Genomic DNA, 13354 nt, shown 5'->3' with positions numbered 1-13354 from the left:
GATCGTCCAGTGTTGTTGGGAGTGGTGGTCCATAAACAGAATCCTTAACGTACCTCCACAAAAAAAGGTCACAAGGCGAGAGATCTGGTGATCTTGGGGGTCAGAAGTTGAGTACCAAATCGCAGGCTCCTTAACGGCCAATCCAACGCTTTCTGCTCAGGGGTCGCCATCTCCTAGCAGACTGAAGGGAGCCGTCTTCCTGTGACAGTCCAAAATTCTGTGACCCCCCCTCTTTCAATTGGTATGTATTAATATGGTGCTTTGAAATCAGATGAATCTTTTTGAATTATCCTGTATTTCCAGGTCAAATGGAAGTCCCATAAAGCAGGGATGAGGAATCCCTGTAGCACACCCTGTTGGCCCCCAAATGAACCCGACAAGGCTTTTCTTGAGGACTACAACATCCAGAGTGCAATGCGGGTTTCTGGTTTTTGTTTTCTGTGCAGGTTCAAATAACCCGGGGTATCTGTTGCTTCCTATTGTATCGAGGAAGCCCGTGTTTGGGGCACCCTGGCGGTGACAACCTCTAACCGCTTGCACCGGAAGCTCATTGTCAAGGCTCAGGCATGACATCTGCAATTGCAGTCTCCAAAATGAGCCCTTGTGTGATTAGAATTGAGAGGGTCAACTCACGTTGAGCGGTTGGGAGACAAAGTCAGAGAGGCGAGATTGCGCTGGTTTGGACATGTGCAGAGGAGAGATGCTGGGTATAATGAGAGAAGGGTGCTAAGGATAGAGCTGCCAGGGAAGAGGAGAAGAGGAAGACCTAAGAGAAGGTTTATGGATGTGGTGAGAGAGGACATGCAGGTGACGGGTGTAACAGAGCAAGATGACGAGGATAGGAAGATATTGAAGAAGATGATCTGCTGTGGTGACCCCTAACGGGAGCAGCCGAAAGAAAAAGAAGAAAAAGATCAGCGTTTGTGTAAAATTGGCTTTTGCATTCATTGCCCGTGTGAGGTGCCAGGTGCCAGTTCATCCACAACACTGCTGCGGAGGTAAGGGCAGTTATTAACCTCAAAGACTATGTCGGTATACTGTCTCGGTAGGGTCTGCAAAGGGCACTGCTGACATTGTTTTTCTCTTCGTGGTTACACTTCTGCAAAGGGCCAGCAGTCTGCATTTCGAAGCGGGTGCTGCTTTACATTTCTCTCAACTGTCCCTCTTAATCCTGCCTAGAGTTGGCTTATTTTCCACACTGTTCACCACTGGGCATGAAAACTTCATAGCAGGCCATGTGTGGACAGAGGCGATAGGGGAGTGTAACAAGGCGTTTCTTTGACAGCCTTGTGGTGTTATGGGTCCACAGCTCGCTTAGCAAAGGCCGTTTTTATTTTAATAAATAATCACCGCGCCCGCGGCAGCTTAGCGAGGGGGCGTGGTGGCCGTAGCAAGTGCACAGGTGAGGGACTGCCCACATCCGTGATTGTTTCTGTGGCTAATGTGCTGCAGCTGCTATCTCCGACCCCCAATATAAAGAAACGCGAGTCGGTTAGCGGGAGTGACCAAAGAAGGAGAGACTGTCCACATAAGGCCGGGGCAGCGGTCAGGAGGCTTGGAGGTGAAGTCCTTGGTGTGGGCGTCCTGGAAACCAAGGAGTCCAAGTCTCGGGCCTGGGATGAGTGCCAGACCGAAGCCAGGATCGGTAGGACTCCAGACCTGTGTGTGTAGGAGAGAGAAAGGGCAGCTGCAGAGACAGCGTCTCGTCTTTTGCAAAGCCCAACCGGGAGAAGCAGGTGAGACGCTAGTGTAGAAGAGCACCGGGCTTATTGATTTTAGAAGACTGCTTCCAGCGATGTTTTAACCTCAGGTTTTAAAGGATTGTTTTTTCTATTGTTTTACCTCCACATTTTCTTTTGTTGGATTATTTATTTAATGACTCTTTTTGAAAGTCTTTGGAAATCACTGCACTATACTTTGAACACTGTTTTGTTGACTATTTTAAATAAAAGCACTTATGCACTTTTTTTACATCATCCCCTTGCTTTGTTGTTGCCTCACTGTCTAGCTCACCTCGGTTATATCTATCGACGGTGTTGGGTTCAAGGGCTCCCGAACAGCGGATGGGAGCATGGAGCTGAACCCGCATCGTTACAAGCCTTTCCTTCTTCAGAATCTGGAACATTTCCTTCCGTACCTCTTGACAAAAGAAATTTGGACATATCCTAAAATAATGGACGGGGGACAAAGGCCCAAAAATAGGGAAATAAATATAATATTGCTCTTAAAAACTTAGAATGTTGCTAGAATAGCAGGACTTTATCTTTTACTTTTATAATAAACTAGCCATGTGTGCCCAACTATGTTGCGCGTGTTAAAGTTGTCTGTGAAGGCCTCCCTATTTAAACGCGGCTGCAAGTCGTGAACTGGGCCCTTCGTCGCACAGCATTATGATTTTTTATACGGGAAACAAAATTACAAAAGAAAACCCTTGGACATTGATTCGATAGGAAAGGCCTACTCGGAAACACTGTCCGAATAGTAATTATGTGGAGGTGTAGGAGCATTTCTGCTTCAGTCCATTCACAGTCCGTCTCGTTTTCACGACGCTGTCGTTTCCTCTCACGGTGTCTTCTCTCCAATCTCGCAGGTTGCTTTGTGGCAATCCAAAGAGTAAGGCAATATACACGGAGCAATGGTTATAAAAGGGGGACACATAGGTATCCAGGCTCTTTAAAGCATAAATAGAGATCACTTGACTGACATGTGAGCAAGCCACGGTACAACTGTGAGACGCACAGTACTCGCCGGCTACAACGTAACAATAATAATTTCCGGAACGTGCTGTTACATTGTCATTCATTTTACCCACTGTCTTTCTTTCAGTCATATGTTACGTAGGCACGTACCTTTTATCTTCGGCAATCTCATTCTCTAACCAGGCCTCAGGAGCTAACCTGCGTAACTCTGTCCACCACCCCTTTCGTTATTCCGGCACATTGACATCCGTGAGTAACAACAATGTACTAAACTTGAAGGAGGTCTACGCATGCGTGGAATTCGCGGACAAACAAAGATCAAGATCTAAATGAAGATCTCTTTAGTTACCTGGGCACCTGGAACACTTCTGGGTACTTTATGGAAGGGGTCAGTGGACAGTACTCGGGGAGCCAGAGTCGGGAGGAGGGAGAGGAAGCTTGCCAAGGAGGAGTGGAGGAGAAGAGAGAGGAAACGAATATAAAGGGAAGAAAAGAAAGAAAGAGAGTGTTGTGCTTTTGGGAGACGGGGAAGACGTTTCCAGCCATGGGATACACACTTCGTCCCCCAGGAACACTTAGTGGCAGCCCCCTTGGGTTGCACCGGGGCCGCAATTGTGGAACACCAGAGCTCATCCCTGTTGGGCTCCATGGCCACCACCAGGGGGCGCTGCAGTTGTTCCTGAGCCCGTGTGTGCGGTAACTCAGCCACATTCGTAAGTGCAGCCTAATTAGGCCAATTGAGCACTTCCGGGTGGGCTATTAAAGGAGCCTGTGGCCGCTACTCAGGGCACCAGAGTCAGGAGGAGGTGGAAGATGATGATGATGAAGCTGCCACTGCCTGGTAAGAGTGGAAGAAGAATACTTTTGATTTGTTTTGTGTGGTGCTTTGTGGGACTGTGCTGTAGCTGAAGGACACGGGGAAGACGTGACCCCAGCGGAAGAAAATAAATCTTTTTGCTTTATTTTTATCTGTGCCTCCGTTGTCAGTCTGTGTCGGGTCAGGTGCCTATATAGCGCCTTTCACAATGCAAAGATAAGCAAAGTAAAACTACTTAAGAATAACAATGATTTAAGAGTATACAACAATATATAATGCACTTTTACATTAGATACATATATAATTAAGAGAAACAGAGGCCTTAAATATAGAATTGGTTTTTAAATCTCTAAATGTGAGTCTGGTGATAAGGTCAGGTGGACAAAAAACTTATAAAAAAAAAACTCCAGTTAAGATGGAGAAAAGCTTCTGTTTCTTGGCAATCTGTCACACATAATCACCTGCCTTCTACTCAAAAACAACAATGGACTGCCGTGTCTCTTGAGAAAGCCGTTTCATTTGGAACCCAGAACTGAACTTTAGAAAGGCCGCCACCCTGTAACCCGTGAAGAGAACAACAATTGGTTTCTCTAATAACCAATTAGCTTTAGTAATGTTATGGTGTTTGGTACACTGTAAATCATGGCTAATTAAGGATAAGCAATGCGAGTTGACCATTGGGACACTGAAGGAATGGCAGTCATTGAGGTGGGGAGCGAGCACTGATACAGCACGTTGCAGCACCCACCAGAGGCATAGCCAGGGTTTTCGGTGCCCGGGGACAACGGAAGATTTCATGCCCCCTCCTGTTTGTCAAAATGCAATGGGGAAGGGAAAGACAATTTTAAAAAATGTATTTAAAATAATAGTATTTAAAAAAAAAAAAATCATATTTTTTATTTTAAATAGTTTTAAATTTTTAAATATTTGAATTTTTTCAAGCACTTTTATGCGTATATTTTCAAGGTTTCGCTAAATTTATAAAGATAGAACGAAGTAAAATAATTAAGACAACAATGGCAGTTCGAAAATATAATTATTCTAAAATATTATTCAAATATAATATTGCAAAAACTTAAACATTACATTGGATATAATAATATAATGACCTAAAAATGAAGTTTGTATAAAGTAAAAAAAAAGTAGTTTGATGTATAATGCCTTAAATGTGATTATTAACTTCAAAGAGAAATTTTCCTAACCTTTGCTGCTGCAAATTTATCGATTACTTCATCAAAATGTCTGCTGTCGGTCACCTCCCGCTCCACACTCAGCAAAGCCGGCTGACAATCTTTCCTGTGCCATGGATGATCTCAGGTAGGACAAGAGAAGTTTTCATTTACTGAAAGATCTTTCACAACTGGCGATGGAGGTTCCAACAGTCAGTAAAATCTGAAGACCAACTCCCAGATTTGGAAATACATCATCCCCATACTGTACAACAAAGCGAAATCAGAAAGAGACAAAAACATAGGAAAAAGATCTCCTCATACTGATGGAGTGATGGACTGAGTATGCAAATGTTTTTTTATTAACTTTTTAGTGCATTTAAGAATGGAAAATATTTCATTCTAAAATTTTGTAACATCAATTTGGCGCCCCCTGGATGCTGCGCCCGGGGACAGATGTGTAGTGTTACCGGTCTCCATCGCACGCGGCGTAATGTTGCGTCCTGGCCTTAACCCTCGAAGCTCCTGCGTTGTGATATATATGCAACGTGCCGTACAAACCATCACGAAAGAATAATGCACACACCCTTTTGTTCTTGATGTTTTCTCTATTTTTATTAATGGTCTGAAAATATTAAACAGAGAACATAAAAAGTGATAGTTCAAGCTTTGTGATTCCTCCTCGTCTCACAGTAACACAACGAATACTGGGCTCAATCTAAATTAAAACGACATACATAACCATGCATAGCTCAATATACATATAAAAAAAATAACATACCTGAAATATTAAACAGACAACATAAAAAGTGACAATTCAAACTCTGTGATTCCTCCAATTAACAAAAGAAAACCACATGGAAAGGCTGTTGAAAGCTCACATTAACACATAACCGAAATTCATAGAAAAGCATTCAAAACATTTCAAAACAACAACTGTATACAACAAAAATCATATTACAATTACTGTCATATACAAAAAAATTAACTCAAACAATTTAAAATAAGGGTGGCGCAGTGGGTAGCACTGCTGCCTCCCAGTTAGGAGACCCGGGTTCGCTTCCTGGATCCTCCCCTGCGTGGAGTTTGCATGTTCTCCCCGTCCACAGTCCAAAGACATGCAGGTTAGGTGCATTGGTGTTCCTAAATTGTGCTTGGTGTGTGTGTGTGTGCCCTGTGGTGGGTTGGTGCCCTGCCCAGGGTTTGTTTCCTGCCTTGTGCCCAGTGTTGGCTGGGATTGGCTCCTGTGACCCTGTAGTTAGGATATAACGGGTTGGATAATGGATGGATGGATGATGGTTTATGTATGAATCCATTGCTTTGTGTGCTTTACAGAAAATTGAGTTTTTTGGAAAAAATATTCAGCCCTCAAAGAGTTAATGTAGCGCGGTATTGCGTGTGGACACTCACATCATTTCACCGAGTGAGGGGGTTATGAGGTCCCTTGGAGCCCACGGACACTTGGATCATTTCACCAAGCTTGGTTCGGGGTTTGACAATGCTGGTCCCCCTTAATTTAAATTTAAATTTAAAATAATTTTATTAATTTTACCATACAGAGAATAACATCGTGCTTACCTTCTCTCACAGTAACACAGCGAATACCGGGAGAGGCTCACACTGATGACGTAACACAACACAACACACAGTGTAGGGAAATATAACAGGACCACAACAGGAAAACATACAACACAATGAATGTTATCAGGATTTGGTGAAGCTCCAAACAACTAAACTTTTTATTTTATACACCTGTTACACCAGCACCACACTAGTTGGGATGGAATGGAATAGTGTGTGTGTGTGTGTTTTTTTTTAACAGCGGCTGGAATGCCAATCCTGCCACCAATACCCACATTTTCCCTTGCAGGTTGGAGGACCTGCTTGCATTGCTGCATGCAGGGTAACGTCATACCCAGGACACAGCAACTACAGGTAAAGAAACTGGCTCAGGGGCCCAAAGGAGTGGAATCACTTTTGGCATTTAGGGGACTCAAACCGGCAGCCTTCCGATTGCTGGGGCAGATCCCTAAGCGTCAGAGCCACCACAAGACGGACCACCTGAGGATCCCAAATTAGGACGCGAGTGCAGCTGTGCAAATAAGTGACCCCTGAGCACTGCACTAGTCGAAATGGAATGGAACAACACTGGTAATGTCTTGGCTGTATTATTAAATCAATTTAATTATATCTTGATGAAAGAAAATTTCTGTCAAAAACATGAATATTTCTAATCGTGTCCAAACTTTTGAATAGCAGTGTATATCCTAAAAAGAAATTTTAAAGTGTGTGTGTGTGTGTGTGTGTGTGTGTGTGTGTGTGTGTGTTTTAACAGTGACCACCTGTACATGACATGTGGAAAATGCAAACAAGTAGCCAATCCTAGCCTCGAATTCCACATTATAAAAAGTCAGAGTCCGGGAGTGAATACAAACAGCATAAAGTCTGAATTAATGTATTCCGCCCTAAATTCGAAATGTTAATGATTTAGTTCATGAGCTAGAAGTACCATAACAAACAAGAACAGCTGCATCAAATATTTAAAATATTTAATAGTGTGTTGTAAAGTCGTAGTGAGAAATCAGGCAAAATGACCCCATATTACAATATGCAAGCTTTCGAGGCAACTCAGGCACCTTCTTCAGGCAAGATGTAACTAAATAATTCCAATTTCCGTAATAGAAATGTGTCATTTTTCACCCCCTCATAGAGAACCATAGAGGACTAGATGCCTAGTAAAGAATCCAAAATCAAAAATAATATCATATTCATAATCACTGACCTTCAAACAACTTAAAACAATAACTCCACATGTTTATGTTTGAAATTTGGCTCGTAGAGGATTGGGACTTCCGGTAAATAATCAAATTTAAAAAGTATCATCTGATTCGTGATCAGCACCCTTGAAAATAGCATAAAATGACACTCCACCTGCTTATATTTCAAGTTTTGCGAAAAGGAGTAACTTTGACCCCTCGTATCCTATTAAGGGGTGAACCCCTGGATGTCGGTTGATGTGACCGGCACAACCTCCAAGTCCTTCTGATCATTTTTGCTGACGTCGTCTATTGGATTACTCTTTATCATATTGAATGTACTGTACTGTGGATCTCTGAGTTTGACAATGAGGGTTTTTCGTGTCCAGAGGGCCAAACATAAGGAGTGGGGACCCCAAAAAGCAGGACACCTTACGTAATTTAACATCGAGAAGAATCGAACGCTATATCATGTGAGGGGTTTTCTTGTACCGGTGAATCAGGTGGCGCCGGACCGAAAAAAGAAAACCGAAGTGATTTCAAAGCATTCACAAACAATTCTTATGAACACAATATATAACAGAAATCATTTTGGTTATTCATTTCCAGTATACGTGGATTTTTCAGAAACACCTTGTTGGTTTTCTAACTACAGTATGTGCGGCTAATGCTGTCCAGATCAAGTGCCCAGCACTGCGGCAATGACGTATTAATCGAGGTGACGTGGCCACTTGTAAAGCTCTGGCTGCAAATGACATCCTTGTTCCAAACAAACACAAAGCCAAAACAAACACAGCACGTCCGCCGATCACAGCTCTGCCAAGACAGTCTGCACTTTCAAAGTTTTTCGGTAGTTCGGGGGCACACGTCATGACGTCACCAGACAGGAAAGTGACCCACCCAATGATCAACGAGGACGTAAATCCCCAGTGCGAAGCAGCGGCCAATAACAAGCAAGCCTGGGGCGGAACGTAACACGTGGTTTGAATTCTTTGTTAATGGAGGCGTAAAGGCTTTGAAGGGGAAAAGGGAATTTTGCTGTTTGTATAAGGTAACAGCTGTAAGCGTACACGAAGTTACAAAAGAGAGTGGCGGCGGGTTTTATAGTTGTAGAAATTGGCAGCGTAGCAGGATAACACTTTATAAGACGGTCGTTTCAATCTGAAGAGACTCCTGCACCGGTTTCACGTCTTTAGGAGCGCTTCCGAGGGAGGCCACAATGTGGGTAACGTTTCCGTTTTGTGGTAGAGAAGTATGCAGACGATGAGAGAGGAGGGAATCGGTTGTTATACACGCAACGTACTCGGTATAAATAGAAGAACAGAATAAAAGGGAAGTGCCGCTTACTGTCTGCAAATAATGAGCCGTTAACGGTTCGGTGGGACGCCAAGGAAAAGTTTGCGCGTAGTGTTTCACTGTGGAGAAGGGAAACAAATGCAGCCATTTAACAGTTTCAAAACAGAAGCAGAATGCGAGTCTTTGTCCTATAACTTTGGAGGAATTAACGTAATATAGCAATATTAATAATAAGCAGTGTGTCATTAGAATCTCCTAATAGTGCGCTTTAAACAATGTAAGTGCAATTTGTGGGATGTGTAATCGATCACAAAAAAGAAAGATTAAAAAAATTACCACTAGTATTGATGTTCGGAAGCTTAAAATCAATACGTGACAGATTTTCATTTTAAACCGAGTTCCTCCATTATTCTACACGTACTCCAAGTAAATTCTACTGTATACCAAAGTGCGAGTTTATTTTCTGTCATTTTGGCTTTAATAAACCCAAACTTTTCTAAAAATGATACCTCTTTCAAAACACCTTGTATATTGTCAGGTCTAGTTATACAATTGAATGTGATATTAAAAGAAGTGGGTATAGCGCAGTAAACCAGGTGAATCCAGAAAGCAATATACTGACTGACTTGCAGAAGCGGAGAGAATGCGCAATGTCATTATATGTCTATTTTTTTCTCTCTCGGAAGTGCATTATCATTTTTGTTTGTTTTGTTTTGTCATGGTAACGGAATAATTTTCTCAGAAAACGAAAGTTAACCTTTGCTCCTGGTGAGCTTGCATGACAGCAGCTGATAAGATGGAGTGATATGTACACAAATGTAAGCCATTTGCATCATGTGTTGCTGCAGGCTGGATGAGTGGGCACATGTCTGCTTTCCATTGCTTTGTGTCAAACTGCCACTACTAACATCGACATCATTTCAGTACTGAGATCTGCTCTGATTGAGCTTGGGTTACCCCAAAAAAACAGTCTCCAGTTGTGTGTTTATCATAGCTGTCCATGTGCCAGGTGTAATTTGGTCCCCTTCTTCAGAGTCACCTGCTTCATCATCTTTGGTCCAAACAGGATTGCATTTTGTGCACAAGATCTTTGGTGACCCACGATCCAGTCATCACATGGTTTTAAATAAGATAAGAGTTAAGCTATTTTCTTTAAATATTCCCTTATATTCTCTTTGTTGTCTCAAAGTTCTTGAAAAAATTATTCAATTGTCTTGAGAGAAAAAAAAATTGTACTTCCTAAAGAAAATGATTCCATTATCTTGAGGAAAATATGTATGCTGTCTGTACTGATTAAACAGTTGTGGTTATTTATTAACAGAATTATGTTGGACTCGTGCCCCATTTAAGCATACCATTTTGTGCCTTTTCTGTTTCTCGGCAGATTCCTAGGATATATATCTATGTATTCCATGTTACATAATCATGCAATCATTTCAAGAACCAGTGGCGCCTATTCAGTGGGTGGTCTCCGAAGACAAGGAGGTCAGAATGAAAGAAGAAGAAATCCCAATTGTTTATCGTCTGGTGCCATCACAGGCTGCTGTCCCAAATACAGGTACAAATGTATTTGTCTGGCATATTGTGTCATGTGAATGCCAACAAGATAGATAGATAGATAGATACTTTATTAATCCCAAGGGGAAATTCACATAATCCAGCAGCAGTATACTGATACAAAGAAACAATATTAAATTAAATAGTAATAAAAATGAAAAAAAAATTTAATTTAAATTAATGTTCGCATTTACTCCCCCGGGTGGAATTGAAGAGTCGCATAGTGTGGGGGAAGAACGATCTCCTCAGTCTGTCAGTGGAGCAGGACGGTGACAAAAGTCTGTCACTGAAGCTACTCCTCTGCCTGGAGATGACACTGTTAAGTGGATGCAGTGGATTCTTCATGATTGACAGGAGTTTGCTTAGTGCCCGTCGCTCTGCCACAGATGTTAAACTGTCCAACTTTAATCCTACAATAGAGCCTGCCTTCTTAACAAGTTTGTCCAGGCGTAAGGGGTCTTTTATCTTTATGCTGCCACCCCAGCACACCACCGCGTAGAAGAGGGCACTCGCCACAACCGTGTGGTAGAACATCTGCAGCATCTTACTGCAGATGTTGAAGGATGCCAACCTTCTCAGAAAGTATAGTCTGCTTTGACCTTTCTTACATAGAGCATCAGTATTGGCAGTCCAGTCCAATTTGTCATCCAGCTGCACTCCCAGATATTAAGGCGGTCGTAACTCTGAAGCCAGTCAGTAGACTCTAGCTGTGGACTTCCAGAACTGCACTCCATTGAGGAGATCGTTGCTTTATATTATACACTGCGGTTAAGATTTGGGTTGGCGGTCGGTAATCTGACCTCAAGTCACAAAAACCTGCAATCCAACTGGCTGCCCAGCAGAGCTGTGGAGGATCCATCTCAAGCCAGTTCCATCTGATAAGAAATGCAAAATTTGTCAGGCATTTCATTAAATGATGTCGTGTAACATTTGTGTTTCACATACATTTAGAAAGTGGATGGAACAAAAACCAACAGTCACTGTGGATCTCTGAGTTTGACACTCCAGCTGTGCAGCCTTCTGTAACCACACCAGTAGAAAAATCTGCTATCGGTTATCCTATCTATCATATAGCGCCTTTCATCCATCAATCTGTCTGTCTATCTATAGTTGTATTATCTATCTATCATTCCTTTTGTGTATCTGTCTATCTGTTATATAGTGCCTTTCATCCATCTATCTATCTGTATCGTTCCTTTTATTATCTATTATATAGTGCTTTTCATCTATCTGTCTAAGTTAGCTAAATAGCCTGCCCACAAAACACATGAAGTCATACAGTTTGTGTTTTCACTCGTCGTCTCTCTGTAGGGCTTCCTGTGATATTCCACCTTTCGTCTCATATCCCAAAGATGTGCCTGTTGTTCACTTCTAATACTGTTTTGTCAAATAATCTATTAATTTTTTTGTCCAAGGCATTGGAAGTGATGATGTGCAAGAAGATTCTTTCAAAAACCATGCAGAAGTGAAGCGTGAAGAGGATGAAAAATGCTGCACCACGTCCACGGTCATTAATCTAATGGATATGAGCTCTCTTAACGGAGCCCCCATTAACTTTAAGGTGTGCTGTCCATATCCAACTCTGCACAAATTCACTTCTACTTGTTTTGAAGGAGAAGATTTTGAGCAACTTCCTAACCACGCCAAAAAATCATCGCTCGATTATAAGGGTGAGTGCACCAAAGCAGTGCATGGGATTCCCGTTGCTTAGCTTGGGTGTCTTCATTTAAAATGCGACTTGAGTAAAGGAAACACGTTAGGTCTGTGTGGACAAGTCCAAGAAGTGGCAACACATGCGATTTCAGAAACTATTTCTGGTTGTGTTGACTGTGATTTGAGTGAAGGTCTTTCTTGTGTTCAGAAAGAGGAACCGACATTTTCAACAACGTTTTGCCGTTCTGCTATTCCTGTTGTGGACTTTAGTTTCAAGTATCGCAGTGATTATCCTAACCGTAGCCTGATATTTGAGAGAACCTCTAGACCTGAATGTATAAGAAGTGAGAATGCTTGTTGAACTATTCAATAGGAATTAACCCTCACCTTCTAAGAAGTGTTTATGAACTTAGGGACCACATTCATCAGTGGTTTTCCGTAGGGTAGGTAGCTTATAACATGCATCACAGTACAGGAGCGGACATTAGGTACAAATCTAAAGGGGAAAGATGCCTTAGCACTTCTGCTTTTGACTCATCTTGTCCACTGTCTGTTACAAACAATACGCCAAACTTGTCCTCTAGGACTTTGAGGACTCCACATTTTCAGTCTCTTACTCTTTGTCACTCTGCACTTTGTGAAAACACCAATATTTTCTCTAGGAACCATTTAAACGATTTGAAAAGCACAAACTGTCTTCTTTATAATGGAAAAAAAATTCACACAACATGCAAAAGCATGTTAAACAGCCAAAAAAAATTGGTCTTCATTTTTACTTTCTCATATACAGAGTGAAAATATTCGACCTCAAGATTTTGATGAATCTCAACGTTTTAGACCTTCCTGAGTCCGAAAAATAACATTTTTGAAGTTTTGTCTGTCTGCGTGTAAACATAACTCAAAACGCTTTGACCTCGGTCAGTGAGATTTTGTACACCTGCATTATATTAAAAAATAAGGAATCCTATCAACGTTTTGGGTAATAAATTCTGGCAACCAGAAGTGGTACTTTAACTGAATACTTTTGCAAATTTTCCAGTAAACTGTGGGTATAATTACAGATGGATGGTTCAAATTTTGTACAGATATTTATGATTAAAAAGCAAACACATATGAAATTTGAGAAAAATTACTTAACCGGAAGTAGTATTTTATTAAAGCAACCATCTGAATTTTTTGTATCATGGAGATATAAATGTGTACACAATATTAAAAACTGTATTTAATATAACGCATATTCCTTCAGTAACTTGATTTTCATTTATACATCATCAGTTTAACAATAATGTGTAAACATGCCATATAAATATAACGATGTAATGGGGACAATAAGCTGCTATGTCCCCATCGTGTTCCTGGTAATACATTTCATTTTATAATATGTTTATTTCTGCCATCATTATCATA

General features: G+C 41.5%; 1 long non-coding RNA gene across 1 annotated transcript; it reads left to right on the top strand.

Annotated features, from left to right (window-relative positions):
* Nucleotides 1-8393: 8393 nt before the first annotated feature.
* Nucleotides 8394-13130, top strand: LOC120538032. The gene is made up of 3 exons (XR_005635429.1): nt 8394-8492; nt 10122-10295; nt 11710-13130. It is a non-coding gene; the product is annotated as an uncharacterized LOC120538032 (long non-coding RNA).
* The last annotated feature ends 224 nt before the right edge of the window (nt 13131-13354 follow it).

Source organism: Polypterus senegalus, chromosome 10 (genome assembly GCF_016835505.1).
Source record: "Polypterus senegalus isolate Bchr_013 chromosome 10, ASM1683550v1, whole genome shotgun sequence".
NCBI lineage: Eukaryota > Metazoa > Chordata > Cladistia > Polypteriformes > Polypteridae > Polypterus > Polypterus senegalus.
Note: the sequence above shows the minus strand (reverse complement) of the source record. Positions and strands in the feature narration are given on the sequence as shown.